The sequence below is a fragment of the Dasypus novemcinctus genome, chromosome 16 (genome assembly GCF_030445035.2).
Source record: "Dasypus novemcinctus isolate mDasNov1 chromosome 16, mDasNov1.1.hap2, whole genome shotgun sequence".
Taxonomy (NCBI): Eukaryota; Metazoa; Chordata; class Mammalia; order Cingulata; family Dasypodidae; genus Dasypus; species Dasypus novemcinctus.
This window is the reverse complement of record NC_080688.1, coordinates 39,866,349-39,884,284: the sequence shown is the minus strand read 5'-3', so window position 1 is coordinate 39,884,284 and position 17,936 is coordinate 39,866,349. Positions and strand designations below refer to the sequence as shown.

At 39.9% G+C, this 17,936-nt stretch overlaps 1 pseudogene; it reads right to left on the bottom strand.

Moving 5' to 3' along the window:
- Positions 1–676: 676 nt before the first annotated feature.
- LOC101437747 (serine/arginine-rich splicing factor 3 pseudogene) lies at positions 677–1,164 on the bottom strand (annotated as a pseudogene).
- Positions 1,165–17,936: the final 16,772 nt, after the last annotated feature.

Genomic DNA, 17,936 nt, shown 5'->3' with positions numbered 1-17,936 from the left:
ACGCTTAAACTGGCAGGACATTTGTTATCTTCAAGTCTCATATTTCCAAATAAAGGATGTTATTAAACAGCTATGTAATTCATACACAGCAATCACAAAATGAATTTATGACTCAAGCAAAGGTAACTAACTTTCCGGAAAGATTCTATACACACTGCTCAGTGTGAAGACGTTGATTTTAAAAACCTCCGATGTAATTTAATGATGGAGCTTTTATTTGTTTTTTTACCAGCCGGCTTGTGTTCATAGCAGCTTTTAAAGACTGCTTGTTCAACTACAATTTTATACTATATCCCAGCTATGGACAAAACTAAAGACCTTAATTTTTGCCAGTTTTGTTACGGTAGTACTAAAACATCACACTTTGGCTGGGCAGGATTTAGGTTTATTAGTCTATGCAAGACTAAAAATTCAAAGCAATTCAATTTTGCTTGAGGGAACATTGTAAAGTAATTCTTGGTATTACAACATGCCTCCTATGATGAATTTCAAACCATAGAGAATTACATCTTCATGTGTGTCACTGTTACAAGAGACAATAAACAAATTCAAACAGCTGAAACACCGTAAAAATGCACCAAGCTTATGAAGTCTCAAACAAAACTTGAATTTTCTGTACATTCTCCCAACAAATGAAGTTATTTCCTGTACACAAGTCCTTTTGCAAACTGATCTTCTATTTCCTTTCATTTGACCTAGAACCGCTTCGAGACCTAATGAAGGATGGGGAGGGTTTGTGATTTCTTTCCCGAGAAGGTGAACTTTCTCTACTCCTATCTCTAGAAAGAGATCTGCTCCGGCTGCGGGAGAAGCTACTACTTCTTGGATCTGCGGTGAGGTGGAGGACTTCTACGAAAATCATCTCGAGGGCGATGACCCCAAGAGGGAGGAGGGCCTCCAGTATGACTTCTTTCGTCATCGCTCTACAGTTTCACTCTTACACGGCAGCCACAGAGTGTTCTTCCATCAGATATCAGACAGCATCAGCTGCATTTTGGGATCTTCAAATTCAACAAAAGCCAAGCCGGGAGGGTTTCTAGCAACCCACACACTTCGGAGTGGTCCATAATAGCCAAAAGCCCGCTGCAATTCAGTCTCGTTGCCACTGTTTCCAAGATTACCGACATAAACTTTACGGTCCAATGGACGAGAACCACGACCCATTTGGAGATCTGGGGTTGAAATGCGGTGGTTCACACCCGCACGCTCCAACAGCTCTTCCCCCTCCTCTGCAGCTGGCGCTCGCAGATGCTCTAGTTTACCGGAGTCCACGAAATGGCAACGTCCTTCTACTCTTTGCAGCTCAGCTGTAAACAAAACCTCTCTCACATGGCAGGATCAGATTTGGTGGCCTCCTTTTCTTGTGTCTCTTTGTCTCTTTCTGTGTCTCTGGGTTTTTATGAGAACAGAAAGGGGATGGAGACTCAACCTGAGTCATGCTTCACTGATATAATAGAATTCATAGGGTCTCACACACAGGAATAGATTAGTTTAAAAACATAATATTTCTCTTTTGGGGTTGAAAAATATCTCAGAGTGCCATAACAAGTAATGAAAACTGAGGAAAAATCAAGAAAAAAATGCCATTTACAAGAATAACTAAAATAATCAAATATCTAGGAATAAATTTAACCAAAGATGTACAAGACTTGAACACAGAAAACTAGGAAAAAAAATTAAGAGGATTCAAAGAAGACCTAAATAAATGGAAGGCATTCCATGTTCATGGATTAGAAGATTAAATATTGTTAGGATGTCAATTCTATCCTTTAGTATCAAATAGTATATTGGTGCAAAGTTAAAATTTTGTTCTTTCTCAAAGTCTCTTAAGGCTACTTTTCAGGATTTGATTTTGAGAAAGCAGATTTGAACATTATGTTCCTTTAAAAGAGATACGACCTTTCCTTCTTGAACACCGAGGAAATGATGAGGTTAAAGCACAAGAAGCTATTTTGATAAAACAGACTTTCTTTGTATACTGATTATTCAGGATAAAAACCTACCCAAAATGATTTACAGATTCAATGCAATTCCAATCAAAATTTAACAGTTTACTTTGCAGAAATGGAAAAGCCAATTACCAAATTCATTTGGAAAGGAAAGGTGCCCCAAATAGTGGGAAAAAAAAAAAAAAAAAACTTGAAAAAGAAGAATGAAGTTAGAGGACTCACATTTCCTGACTTTAAAACACATTAGGCCCGGGGTTTGAACCACGGACTTCCCATGTGGGGCCCATGCACAGTGCTGATGCGCGCAAGGAGTGCCATGCCATGCAGGGTTATCCCCCGCGTAGGGGAGCCCCACACACAAGGAGTGTGCCCCGTAAGGAGAGCCGCCCAGCGTGAAAGAAAGTGCAGCCTGCCTAAGAATGGCACCGCATACACAGAGAGCTGACACAACAAGATGATGCAACAGAAAGAAACACAGATTCCTGGTGCCGCTGATAAGGATAGAAGTGGTCACAGAAGAACACACAGCGAATGGACACAGAGAGCAGACAACTGGGGGGGGGGGCGGGAAGGGGAGAGAAATAAATGAAAAATAAGTCTTTAAAAAAATAAATAAATAAAGCATATTACAAGGCTACAGTGGTCAAAACAGCATGTTACCAGCAGAAGCATAGACATAACAACCAGTGCAATCGAATTGGGAATTCAGAAATAGACCCTCACACCTATGTCCAAATGATTTTTCCTTTTTTCTTTTGTATTTTTAATTTTTTGACCAATTGATTTTTTTAAAGATTTATTTTTATTTATCCCTCCCTCTTGCTGCCTGCGCTCACTGTCTGCTCTCTGTGTTTATTTGCTGTGAGTTCTTCTGTGTCTGCTTGTCTTCTCTTCTCATCTTCTCTTTAGGAGGCACTGGAAACCGATCCTGGGATCTCTGTCATAGGAGAGATGCATTCAATCACTTGAGCCACCTCAGCTCCTTGATTTGTTGTGTCTCTTATTGTCTTTCCTCTGTCTCTTTTTTTTTTTTCTGCATCATCTTGTTGCATCAGCTTGTGGTGCAGGCCAGTTCCCCACAGCATGGGCCAGCTCTCTTGGCATGGGCCAGCTTGCCTTCAGGAGACTGCAGGAACCAAAACTGGACCCCCTATATGGTAGACAGGAGCCCAATCGCTTGACCCATATCTGCTTCCCTGACCAATTGATTTTTGGTAAGGCTGCCAAGCCCACTCAACTGGGACAGGACAGTTTCTTCAACAAATTGTGCTTGGGGAACTGGATATCCATATCCAAAAGAATGAAAGAGAACCCCTATCTCATACCTCATACAAAAATTAACTCAAAATGTATCAAAGAACTAAATATAAAAGCCAGGACTATAAAACTCCTACGAGAAAATGTAGGGAAGCATCTTCAAGATCTTATGATATGTTGGTCATTTCTTAGACCTTATACCCAAAGCAAAAGCAACAAAAGAAAAAATAAATAAATGGGGTCTCCTCAAAATTGATTATATTTTTGCTTCAAAGGACTTTGTAAAGAATGTGAAAAGGCAATCTACTCAATGGTAATATATTTGAGAACCACTTATTTGATAAGGATTTTATTTGTATTTATATATATAAATCCTATAACTCAACAAGAAAAGACAAATAACCCAATTAAAAATGAAAAAAATACTTGAATAGATACTTTTTTCAAAGAGGAAACACAAGTGGCTAAAAAACACATGAAAATATGTACACCATCTCTAGCAATTAGGGAAATTCAAATCAAAACCACAATGAGACATCATTTCACACCTAGTAGAACGGCCACTATTAAACAAACAGAAAACCACAAGTGTTGGAGATGATACAGAGAAAGAGAAACACTCACTGCTGGGGGGAATGTAAATTGTATAGCTGATGTGGAAAACAGTTTGTGCCTCAGGAAGCTAAGTATAAAACTGCCATATGACCCAGCGATCCTGCTGAGAGGTATATACTGAGAAGAACTGAAAGCAGGGACGTGAACAGACATTTACACACCAAATGTTCATAGAAGGATAACTCACAATTTACAAAAGATGGAAACAACCCAAGCATTCATCAGTTGATAGATAAACAAATTGTCGTATATACATGTGATGGAATATTATTTAGTTGTAAAAAGAAATGAAGTCCTGATTCATACAACAATGTAGATGAAACTTGAGGACAGTATGTTGAATAATAAGCCAGACATAATAGGACAAATATTGTATGAAATCATTAATATGAACTAAACTTAATGAGCAAACTCATGGAGTTAATATCTAGAATATAGGTTATTAGAAGATAGAATGGGGAAGTGGACTTGGCCCAATGGATAGGGCATCTGCCTATCACATGGGAGGTCTACGGTCCAAACCCCGGGCCTCCTTGACCTGTGTGGAGATGGCCCATGTACAGTGCTGATGCGCACAAGGAGTGCCGTGCCACGCAGGGGTTCCCCTGCGTAGGGGAGCCCCACGTGCAAGGAGTGCACCCTGTAAGGAGAGCCGCCCAGCATGAAAGAAAATGCAGCCTGCCCAAGAATGGCGCTGCACACACAACAAGATGACGCAACAAAAAGAAACACAGATTGCTGGTGCCACTGATAAGGATAGAAGCAGTCACAGAAGAACACACAGCAAATGGACACAGAGAGCAGACAACTGAGGGAGGGGGGGAAGGGGAGAGAAATAAATAAAAAATAAATCTTGGGAAACGGACTTGGCCCAGTGGTTAGGGCGTCCGTCTACCACATGGGAGGTCTGCAGTTCAAACCCCAGGCCTCCTTGACCCGTGTGGAGCTGGCCCATGCGCAGTGCTGATGCACTCAAGGAGTGCTGTGCCACGCAGGGGTGTCCCCCGTGTAGGGAAGCCCCACGTGCAAGAAGTGCGCCCGTAAGGAGAGCTGCCCAGCAGGGAAGAAAGTGCAGCCTGTCCACGAATGGCGCCGCCCACACTTCCCGTGCCGCTGACGACAACAGAAGCGGGCAAAAGAAACAAGACGCAGCAACTAGACAGAGAGAACAAACAACTGGGGGAGGGGGGGAATTAAATAAATAAATAAATCTTTAAAAATAAAATAAAATAAATCTTAAAAAAAAAAGAAGATAGAATGAGGATAGAGAATGGGGAGTTGAGGCTTAATTTGTGCAGAATTTTAAAAATCAATTTTATTGATACATATTAATAAAACATATGATCAATCCAAAGCATACAATCAATGATATTTGGTATAATACATAATTGTATATCATCACTTCAATCGTTATTAGAGCATTTTCATTATTCCAATAATAATAATAATAAAACAATTTAAAAAAACTCTACCCCTTAATAATCACCTCTCAATCTCTCTGTTCTTCCCCTGACATACATAGCTGGTATTCTGTTTCCATCTTTCTAATTCATTTGTATTTATATTTTGTATAGATGCAGTCAACCAATATGCAATACCTTTTTTAGATTCTTTTATTTAGTATGTATTTCCTTTTTTCACCCTTAATAGAATATAATTAATACATTACTATACATATTTTCCTTGGTTGTATTTTGTCTAATATTAATATAACATCTTGTAACATTAATGTACATTTGTTCAGTTTCAAAGAAAAGCAGTCTTATACATGTAATATTACCCATATTCATATTTTGCATGAGATTTCGCTATGATATGCAATCTCATGTTACATTTTTTAGCTTTTCTTCTGATAATATATATGACTTTAGACTTTCCCTTTCAACCACTGTCATACCCATATATTAGCATTGCTAGTTACAAACATTATGGTGTGCTTTCACCATTTCTATTCGTTTCCAAAGATTTACAAACAACTTTTTTACCAATTCTGCACAGATCAACCCTCAGCTTTTCATTCTCTACCCTCGTTCTATAACCTGGGGACCTATATTCTAGTTACTAACTCAATGAATTTACACAACATAATTAGTTCATAATACCAGAATCAGAGAGTATTTGTCCTTTTGTGTCTGGCTTGCTTCACTCAACATAATGTCCCCCAGTTTCATCCATATGGTCATATGTTTCACAACTTCATTTCTTCTTATAGCTGCATAATATTCCGTCATGTGTATAGACCACAATTTGTTTATTCATTCATCAGTTGATTTCTCAGTTCTTCTGGGTTTATACTTGGTAATAGCATTACCAGGTCACATGGCAAATCTATTTTCAACTTCCTTAGGAACTGCCAAACTGTCCTCCACAGTGCCTGTAACCATTCTACATTCCCACCAACAGTGAATAAGTGTTCCTGTCTCTCCATATCCTCTCTAACACTTGTCGTTTTCCAACTTCATAATAGTGGCCATTCTAATAGGTGCAAAATGATATCTTATTGTAGCTTTGATTTCCATTTCCCTATTCACTAATGATATTGAATATTTTTTGACCCCACCGCTACCCTGCTGTTTTAGCTGTCTGTGTCCATTCGCTGTGGGATCTTCTGTATCTATTTCTCTTTTCATCATCTCTTCTCATCTTTCTCCTCTAGGATTCACTAGGATTCGATTCTGGAGACTTCTGATGTGGAGAGAGGTTCCCTGTTACTTCAGTTCCTGGTCTCTGCTGTGCTTCACCTTGACCCTCCCCTTCATCTCTCTTCTTCTGTGTCATCATCTTGGTGCATGACTCACTTGCATGGGCACTGGCTCACCACATGGATACTGGTCTTGCTGTGCAGGCACTCAGTTTGCCATGCAGGCACTGGCTTGCCACATGGGCACTGGCTCACCACATGGGCACTCACATGGACACTTGGCTCACCACACGGGCACTTGTGCAGGCACTTGGCTCACCGTGTGGGTACTTAGGCTTGCCATGCAGGCACTTGGCTCACCACGCGGGCACTCAGATTACCACACAGGCACTCAGCTCGCCATGCTGGGACACACATGGGCATCTGGCTCACCACGGAGGCACTTGGCTCACCACGTGGGCACTTGGCTCACCTTGCAGGTGCAGTTTCTCTTTTTCTTTTTCATCAGGAGGCCCCAGGGATGGAATCTGGGTTCTCCCATATGGTAGGTGGAGACCTTATCACTTGAGCCACATCCACTTCCTTGAATTTTTTTTTCAGGTGTATTTTTTGCCATTTATATTTATTTCTTCTTTGCACAAATGTCTATTCAGTTTTTTTGCCCATTTTTTAATGGGGGCCATTTGTCTTTTTATTGTTGAGTTGTAGTATCTCTTTATATATCATGGATATCAAACCCTTATTGGATATGTGATATCCAAATATTTTCTCCCATTGAGTTGGCTCCTTTTTTACCTTTTGACCAAGTCCTTTGATGTGAAAAAATGTTTAATTTTGAGGAGGTCCCATTTTTCTATGTTTTCTTTTGTTGCTCATGCTTTGGGTGTAAGGTGCAATAAACCACCACCTACCACAAGGTCTTTAAGATGTTTCCCTACATCTTCTTCTAGTAGTTTTATGGTCCTGGCTTTTATATTTAAGTCTTTGATCCATTTTGAGTTGGTTCTTGTATAGGTTATAGATATCCAATTATCCCAGCATCACTTGTTGAAGAGACAGTTTTGTTCCAATAGCATGGTCTTGGTACGTTTGTCAAAAACTACCTAGCCATACAAAAGATTTAAATAGACATTTCTCCAAAGATGAAATACAAATGACCAATAAGTACATGAAAAAATATTCCATATCACTAGCTATTAGGGAAATGTAGTTCAAAATGACAGTGAGAGATCATCTCACATTGCCTAGAATGGCCATTATTTTTTTTAAAAAACCCAGAAAATAATAATTTCTAGAAAGGATGTGGAGAAATAGGAACACTTTCACTGTTGGTGGGATTGTAAAATGGTGCAGCCTCTGTGGAAGATAGTTTGGCAGTTCCTCAGGAAGCTAAATATAGAACAGTCATATGATTCAGAAATTCCTCTACTAGGAATACATCCAGAAAAACTGAAAATTGTGACATGAAGAAACATCTGCAAACTGATGTTCATAGTGACTTTATTCACAATTGCCAAAAGATAGAAACAACCCAAGTGTCCACCAACCAATGAATGGATAAACAAAATGTGGTATGTACATAAGATGGAATACCATGCTGCAGTAAGAAGAAATAAAATTGGGACACAGATGATAACATGGATAAATCTTGAAGACATTGTACTAAGTAAAGTAAGCCAGACACAAAAGGACAAATATTGCTTGGTCTCATTAATATGAATGCAAGATAAAGAATAAACGCATGGAGTTAAAACCTAGAGTACAGGTTATTAGGAGATAAGAGGAGGGCTGAGAAGGACTACTGATGCTTAATATAAGTAGAAGTTTTAATTAGCTTGACCATAAAAGTCTGGAAATGGATAGAGTTAATGGTAAGACATTATAGTGAGTAGAAACTGGTTCATAAATGGGATAGTGGCTGAAAAGGGTAGTCTAGGGATGTAAATATCAATTGAAAGAAAGCTAGAGAATAGTCTAGGGACTGAATAACACAGTCAACCCAGAGGTGGATGAGAATTGTGGTTGATGGTACAGACGCAAGAGTGTCCTTCTGTGACCTAGAGCAATGTACGTCACTATTGCAGGGTGGTAGGAATGTAGAGAAGCATGGGAAAAATACAACAAATGTGACCTATGGACCCTGGTTAATGCAATACTGTAATATTCTTACATCAATGCCAAAGATGCACTGTGTTGATAATGAGGGAGTATGGAAAAAAATTGTGCCAAATGTATGCTATGGACTATGGTTGGCAGTAATAGTCTGATGATATCTCATAATCTGTAAAAAAATTTCCACCATCATGTGGTGTGTTGGTGAAGGGGTGTTGTATGGGAATTCTACACATCTGCATGATTGTTTTGTAGGTTCACAACTTCTGTAATAAAAACATGTTTAAAAAATAATAATAGGATGGGTTGGGAGAAATACAACAAACGTAAGTTATGGACTATAGTTAGTAGTAGTATTTTGATGATATTCTTTCATAATTTGTAACAAATGTTTCACAACAATGCAAGGTGTTGGTGGTTGGGGTGATGTATGGGACCCCTGTATGATGTGATGCTTGTTTGTTTTGTAAGCTCTCTACTTTTACTATCCACTTATTATTAATGTTTGCTCATGTATAAATGATATACTTCAATAAAATGAAAAAGAAACAAACATCATTGAGAACCACCCCCCCAAAAAAAAAACAATAGGTGGCCATAAAGGTGAGGGTGTAGTATAGACTCTCAATTCTCTTCCACTCATCAATGAGTCTGTCTTTACACCAATACCATGCTGTTTTGACCACTGTAGCTTTGTAACATGTTTCAAGGTGAGGAAGTGAGAGTCCTCCCATATCTCTCTTCTTTTTCAGGATGATTTTGGCTATTTGGATGCCCTTTCCTTTCCAAGCAAATTTGGCAATTGCCTTTTCTGTTTCTGTAAAGTAGGCTGTTGGAATTTTGATTCTATAAACCAGTTTGGGTAGAATTGACATCTTCATGATATTTAGTATTCCATTCCATGAACACAGAATGTCTTCCCATTTTTTTATGTCTTCATTTATTTTTTTAGCAGTGTTTTATAGTTTTCTGAATATAAGTCCTGTACATCTTTGGTTAAATTGATTTCAAGGTATTTGAGTCTTTTTGTTGCCATTGTAAATGGAAATTTTTTTACTGATCTTCTCTTCAGATTGTTCAGTACTAGGATACAAAAACATTAGAGATTTTTGCATGTTGATCATGTATCGAGCCACTTTGCTGAACTCATTTATTAGCCCAAGTAGCTTTGTTGTAGACATTTGGCATTTTCTAAATATTGGATCATGTTATCTGTGAGTAAAGTTTACTTCCTTCTTTCCTACATGGTCGCCTTTTTTTTCTTGTATAATTGCTCTACTTAGAACTCCTAGCACAATGTTGAATAACAGTGGTAACTGTGGGCATCCTTATCTTGTTTCTTATCTTAGAGGAAAGCTTTCAATTTTTCCCCATTGAGTATGATGTTGGCTTTTGGCTTTTCATATATGCCCTGTATCATATTAAGAAACTTTCCTCCTATTCCTATTTTTAATAGTGTTTTTATCAAGAAAGGATGCTGGACTTTGTCAAATACCTTTTCTGTATCGATTGAGATGATTGTGTGGTTTTATTCCTTCAATTAGTTAATGTTGTATATTACCTTAATTGATTTTCTTGTGTTGAACCACTCTTGTGTACCAGGATTAAATCCCACTTTTTCGTGGTGCATAATTCTTTTAATATGCTGTTGGAGACTATTTGTAAATATTTTGTTGAGAATTTTTGCATGTATGTTCATCAGAGAGATTGGTCTGTAATTTTCTTTTCTTATAATATCTTTATCTGGTTTTGATATTTGGGTGACATTGGCTTCATAAAGTGTGTTGGGTAATTTTCCCTCCTTATCAATTTTTGGAAGAGTTTAAACAGGCTTGGAGTTAATTCTTCTCAAAATGCTAGGTAGAATTCACCTGTAAAATACCTCTGTTCCTTGACTTTTCTCTGCTGGGAGATTTTTGATGACTGATTCAATCTCTTTAAATGTGATTGGTTTGTTGATTCTTGTATTTCTTATAGAGTCAATATAGGTTGTTTCTGTGTTTCTAGGAATTTGTCCATTTCATCTAGATTGTATAATTTGTTGGCATACAGTTTCTATAATATCCTCTTATTATCCCTTTTATTGCTGTGGGGTCAGTCTTATCATACCCCTTTTCATTTCTCATTTTATTTATTTTCATCTTCTCTCTCTTTTTTCTTTGGTAGACCAGCTAGGATTTTTTCAATTTTATTGATTTTCTCCAAGAACCTGCTTTTGTTTTTTTTTTAATTTTCTCTATTTTTTGTGTGTATGTTCTTCTCAACTTCATTTATTTCTGCTCTCATCTTTATAATTTCTTTCCCTCTGCTTGTTTTGGTATTTTTGGCTGTTCTTTTTTAGTTCCTCCAGGTGTTCAGTTAGGTCTTTGATTTTAGCTCTTTCTTTATATACTCTTAATTTCTTTGCATGCACTTCTTTGCCCACCAGCAGATGGCGCTCTTCAGCAATCCCCTCCGTTCAAATTCTGGTGGGACTGTTTTCTCTGCAACACTGAGAGCAACAATGTGACAGAAGATCCTGCATCAAGGCTATTCAGAGCCTCACAAATCAAATTTTCTCAGAGGCTGTTCTCCAACCTTTGTCAGCAGGCCCCTCTGTTTTCCGGGCTAGGAAATAATTCCTCTCCCATCTGCATCCTCAACAACCAGTCCTGGTCAGTAGGAAAGGTGTTTGTGAGAATTAGGTCTCTTTAGTATCCTGCCAGCTTCCAGGGCAAACAATGGCCTGGGAGGGCTCATGGGACAAAGCAGACCAAATTTATTGGCCAAAAGCTGTATCAACCTTAGGCTGCAGCCTTCTCACTCCCCTTCCTTAGTGAGGTAAACCCCTATGGTGTCCACTGTCATAACTGCAAACCAGAGGCTGGAGAATTCAAAGCTGTCTGCTCTAAGGGTGGAGAGATGTGTGCTGCCTACTGCAGCTGCAGTTTTTACTCATAGAGTTTTCCTGCTGAGATTCTTTTCCTTTGTTCCTCTCTCTTTTGGGTGGTGTCCAGCTCTCCTGGTGCCCTAAACCCTAAAACACCTTTTTCAGACCATTTCTCCCTATTCCTTAACTATTTTTCTAGGAGAGAAGTGAGTCCTGTGTCTCTCTAATCCTCCATCTCCCTGGGAATCCTTCATATTTTTTAATAAGGTTGATTGTAAATGTTTGGAAATAGAGAGAGGTGATGGTAGTACATTATTGTGAGTGTAATTAACAGTACTAAATCATGGGTGTGATTATAGTTGAAAGGGGAAGTTTTGGGCCATGTATGCCACTAGAAGGAAAGCTAGAGGATGAAGCATGGGATATATAACATAGCGAACCTTCTTGTGGACAATGAAGGTGGTTAATAGTACAATTATATAGTTCTTACACGACCTAGAACAAATGTGTATCACTATTACAAGGGATTAGTAATAGGGTAGTATATGGGAGAAAAATATCCCTAATGAAAACTATGGACTGCAGTTAATAGTAATATTTTAATATGCTTTCATCAATTGTAACAAAGGTACCACACTAATGCTAAGGGTCAAAAATATGAGGGTATACAGGGTATGGGGTTTTTTGTTTTTTTTTTTGGACAATGAAAATGTTTGGAAATTGATTGTGCTCATGAATGCACAACTCTGAGTATACTGAGAGCCACTGATTGTGCAGTTTGGATCTATTGTATGGTGTGTGAACAAAACTCCTTAAAAATAGGTACAATAGGGAAGCGGACTTGGTACGGTTGTTAGGGCATCCGTCTACCACATGGGAGGTCCGTGGTTCAAACCCTGGGCCTCCTTGACCCATGTGGAGCTGGCCCATGTGCAGTGCTGATGCGCGCAAGGAGTGCCCTGCCATGCAGGGGTGTCCCCCGCGTAGGGTAGCCCCATGCGCAAAGAGTGCGCCCCATAAGGAGAGCCACCCAGCGTGAAAGAAAGTGCGGCCTGCCCAAGAATGGTGCCACACACATGGACAGCTTACACAGCAAGATGACACAACAAAAAGAAACACAGATTCCGGGTGCCCTGATGAGGATAGAAGTGGTCACAGAAGAACACGAAGCGAGTGGACACAGAAAGCAGACAACTGAGGGGGTGAGGGGAAAGAAAAAAAAATAGATAAAACATTTAAAAACAGTATGGTACTGGTAAAAAGCATAGATATATTGACCAACAGAATTTAGACTTCAGAAATAGACCCTCCCACCTATGTCCAATTGATTTTTGACAAGGCTGCCAAGTCTACTCAATTTGGAAAGAATGGTCTATTCAACAAATGGTGCTGGGAAAACTAGATATTCATAAGCAAAAAAAAAAAAAAAAAAAGGAAAGAGGACCCCTTTCTTACACCATATACAAAAATTAACTCAAAATGGATCAAAGACCTAAATATAAGAGCCAGGACTATAAAACTCCTAGAAGAAAAAGAAAATGTAGGGAAGTGTCTTCAGGATCTTGTGTTAGCAATGGTTTCTGAGACTTTACACTCAACTCACAAGCAAAGGAAAAAAAATAAATGGGACCTCCTCAAAATTAAAAACTTTTGTGCATCAAAGGACCTTGTCATAAAAATGAAAAAAAAAAATCAACCTACTCAATGGGAGAAAAATATTTGGAAATCAGATATCTCATAAGTGTTTAATATCCAGAATATATAAAGAAATCCTGCACCTGAGCAATAGAAAGACAGCCCAATTAAAAAATGGGCTAAGACTTGAATAGACATTTTTCCAAGGAGGATATACAAATGCAAAATGAGTGTAGGATACCTGTTGTGGAGTGAAAGGAAAGTTCTAATAAGAGGGTACAGCAACATTGGGAATATGATTAATTCCACTGACTGGTATGCTTGAGAGGAGTCGGAACAGGAATGATGCTCAAAATCTCTAGTTACTAGGGAAATGCAAATCAAAACCACAATGAGATATCATTTCATACCCCCTAGAATGGCTACTGTTAAAAAACGGAAAACTACAAGTGTTGGGAGAATGTGGAGAACAGGAACACTCATTCATTGCTTGTGGGAATGTAAAAGGATGGAGCCACCATGGAGGACAGTTTGGCAGTTCCTCAGGAAGCTAACTATAGAATTACCATATGACCTGGTGTTTTAGTTTGCCAAAGGGCTGCCAATGCAATGTACCAGAAATGGGGTTGCTTTTATACTGGGAATTTTATTTTGTAAAAGGTTACAGTACTGAGGCCATAAAATGTCCAAATCAAGGTACCATCAGAGATGCATTCTCACCAAAGGTCAACTGTTGGCAGATCTGGTAGTTCGGCCACATAGCAAGGGAAGATGGAGGTGATCATGGCCAGGGTACCTGCCTTGCTCTTCCTTGAGCTCAACTGTGGGTGATCAGGCATATGGCTCGTCTCTTTGAGGGCCTTCTCTTTCAGGTCGTCCACTGATTCTAGCCTCCAGACTCTTTCTCATCCTCTCAAGATTTCTCTCAGCATTTCTCTTAGCTATAGCTGGCCCCGGAGTCTTCTTTCTCACATGGCAGTGTAAAAATGGCAGCCGTCTTCTTGTGTTTCTGCTTTCACTTTTCAGTTCATAAAAGACCCCAGCAGAGGGGAAAAAACCAAACTGGGTCACTGATATAGTCCAATCAAAGGCCCCAAAACAATTGAATCAAGTGATCTAACCAAAGTTCCCTTAATTGAATTTAATCAAAAGGTCTCACACCTACAGGAATGGATTAGTTCTATGAACATGTTCTTTTCTGGGATTCACAAAAGAACTTCAAATTGTCACAAAGTATAAGAATGTTTTTTCATGAATTATAACAAATATAGGACATTAATACAAGGTGTTAATAATAGGGTGGTATATGGAAGAAAATACTCCTAATGTCAATTACAAAAAAATTCCTTTTTCTCTAAAAGATTTTCTTAATTAAAAATAGAAAATGTGAATAAGATTAGCTTGTCCTTTACCCCAAATAAATATAAGTGAAATTTTAAAAGTTGAAAAAATATGTTATATGCCCAATAAAAATGGTGGAGTGAGAAGCTTCAGGACTCCACCCCCACACACACAGGTTTGAAAAACCAGCAAGAACTGGCAGAAACATCTTTCTCAAAACTCCAGAAAACATTTAAAGAACTGCAGTAACGGGGAAGAACTGAATTTTAAAAAGTGGTAGGATCTCATTGTGCCATGGATGGCCTCCCTCCCACCCCTCACTGGCTAGGGGTGGAGCTATCCTGTGCTCCCAGTGTGGATCTGGTCCTGGTTCCAGAGGGAGCAGAGGGACCCTCAGGCACATACTGGGAGCATGCATGTCTGGCCCAATCTGTCTGTTGATGGCCTAGGAGACTCACCATCACTGAACTTGCCCTGAGTATAGCAGCTCACAGAACTCTCCTATATAATGGTATGGCAAACAGTCAAGTTGTGCTGCCTGGGGCAAAGGATTGCTTGCTGTTGGACATATAGCGCAGTACCTAGAACCAAGAAGAAACAATTTCCTATGGCAGAAAGGACCTTTATATCTGTATAAATGGGAACTCTTGGAGAATATCAAGAAAGAGATGAAAATTATGAAAAGAAACCAAACACAGTATATGTATACTATTGAAGTTAACTTGGCATCAAAGCAAATGAGTTTGTTATAGATTTAGGATGTTAAATTAATTACTTTGTTTAGCCCCATCATAACCATAAAGAAAATTCAGGGAATATGCAAATTCATAGAGATAGAATACAGGTTACGAGGGATGGGGGCAGGGGCAATGGGAAGTTAATGCAAAATGAGTGTAGGGTATCTGCTGTGGAGTGAAAGGTAAGTTCTAATAATGGATAGTGGTAAGGGTACAGCAACATTGGGAATATGATTGATTCCACCGACTGGTATACTTGGGAGGCGTTGGAATAGAAAAGCTTACGCTGCATGTATGGTTGCACAATTGAAATAAAGAAAGAGAAACCAAAGAGATAATGACAAATGCAAAACATTGCACTGGATGGGCTCTAAGAATGGAGGGGAAAAGGCTCAAAAGGACATTGTTGGGACATAGGAAAATTTGGAATATAGAACATAAGTTTTATTAATATACCAATGTTAAATTTTTAAAATTTGATAGCTGCACTTAAGATGATTATGTAAGTGAATATTCTTGTTCACAGGAAGTGTACACAGAAGTATTATGTGTTCAAGGAGTATGATGTGTGCAACCTGTTCTCAAATTTTCAGAAAATAAGTAGATGATAGATAGGTAGGTAGAAAGAATGATATGGCAAAGGTGGCAAAATGTTAAAAGTGGTGGATCTGGGCATCTGGGAGTGGGGAATATGTTGGAGTTCTCTGGATGGGGTTTGTATTATTTTGTAACTATCCTGTAAGCTTGAAATTATCTCAAAATGAAAAGTTAAAAAATATATATATTTTTTTCTTTCTGATTGGAATGGTCTTCCCCTAGATCTTCAAATGGCTATCTGCTTACCTTTCAATTCTCCCACAATGACCCTGTCTTAGTTGCCTGGCTGCTAGGACAAGTACCATATAATTGGTTGGCTTAGCAACAGGAATTTATTGACTCACGGTTCTGAGCACAGTGCACTACAATACAAAGCCACTGAGATTTCAGTGATGTGTATTTCAGATGTCAGATGGGGGTGTGTTTGAAGGGATGATGAACGCTAATGAGCTGATGACCCCCTAGTCTGCCTTTCTTTATGTTTGTTCTCTCTTCTAAGTTTCTGAGCTCTAACACTTCCTGTAAGTAGCTATAAGACATTTAAAAGTGGATATTTTAGATGTCTTATCTTGTGACAGTTTGAAGCTTTTTGTGGATTCCAGAAAAAAATTATGTTCTTGAAGCTAATCCATTCCTGTGATTGGATTGGATTGGATTGGATTCATTTGGGGAGACTTTAGTTAGATTACTTCAATGACACATGACCCAGAGTGAGTCTTGGTCCTCTTGTTGGAGCCCTTTATAAATGGAGAACTGAAAGCAGCAGACACATAGGAAAAAAGCCACAGAGAAGGAACCCGGGAGCTCATAAAGGAACCCAGGAGAAAGGAAGCCACAGACAGAGCCACCAGAAGCTGAAGCAGATGCCTCCATATGCCTTGCCATCTGAGAGAGGAGTTCAGCATCCCAACAGTCAACCTTTATGAGACAGCATCTCTGATGAATGCTTTGATTTGGATACTTCCACAGTCTCAGAACTATAAGCTTTTTTTAAAAAAAAAAGATTTATTTTATTTCTCTCCTCTCTAGTTGTCTGTTCTCTGTGTCTATTTGCTGCATGTTCTTCTTTGTCTGCTTCTGTTGTTGTCAGCGGCACGGGAGTCTGTGTTTCCTTTTTTGTTGCGTCTCTTTCTGTGTCAGCTCTCCGTGTCGGCGGCACCATTCCTAGGCAGGCTGAACTTTCTTTCGTGCTGAGCGGCTCTCCTTATGGGGCACACTCCCTGCGTGTGGGGCTCCCCTACGCGGGGACACCTCTGCGTGGCAGGGCATTCCTTGTTCGCATCAGCACTGCGCATGGGCCAGCTCCACACAGGTCAAGGAGGCCCGGGGTTTGAACTGGGGACCTCCCATGTGGTAGACGGACGCCCTAACCACTGGGCCAAGTCTGCTTCCCCAAACTGTAAGCTTTTAATTCAATACATTCCCATTATAAAAGTCAACCCTTTTCTGGTACATTGATGCCAGTAGCCTTTGGCAAACTAAAACACATTTTAAGCTCAACATTTCACAGCCAAATTCAAAACCTTCCCCAAAGTATCTTGGCTTCACTTCATATATACTCTGCCTTTCCAATTTTTTTACTCATTGAGTTGGTCATATGTCCCCGTCTCCTTCCCGCCCAGTATTGGCAGCCGGCGCTGCCCCTCCTTCTCCCCTTCTCCGTCTTCCGCCTAGCTGTTATTTAGACAGCCCACACTTTCCCCTTCCCCTCCCTTGCTCCTAACCTCTTAGCCAGCTTACTGTCCAGTAACCGCCTACTGTCCAGTAACCGCCTACTGTCCAGTAACCGCCTACGCAAGCAACAGCACCCGCCGGCACCAATCAAGTCCCTTTACATATCCCTAGACCCTATAAAACCAGGTCCCCTTCAACAATAAAGTAGACTTGTGCCCAGACCTTGTCTCTGTGGTGTTCTTGCTTGCACCGCGCGTCCCCCGTGCCTGAGCAGAGAGAGCGAGGGCCCAATGGCTTCGTGCCGAACCCCCTCCTCTCCTTCGACCGCGAGGCAGCCCCCGTCCGGAGAGCCTGCCCGGCCAACCGCCGACCCTCCCGGAGGCCCGCCACTGCCCGCATTTGGCACCCAACGTGGGTGGGGCCCACTCTGACGCCTACCCCCCACGCTTCGCTTAAGGTAGGGACTCTTCGGCGTCTTCCATTCAAACCAGAATGGGTGCTTCACTCTC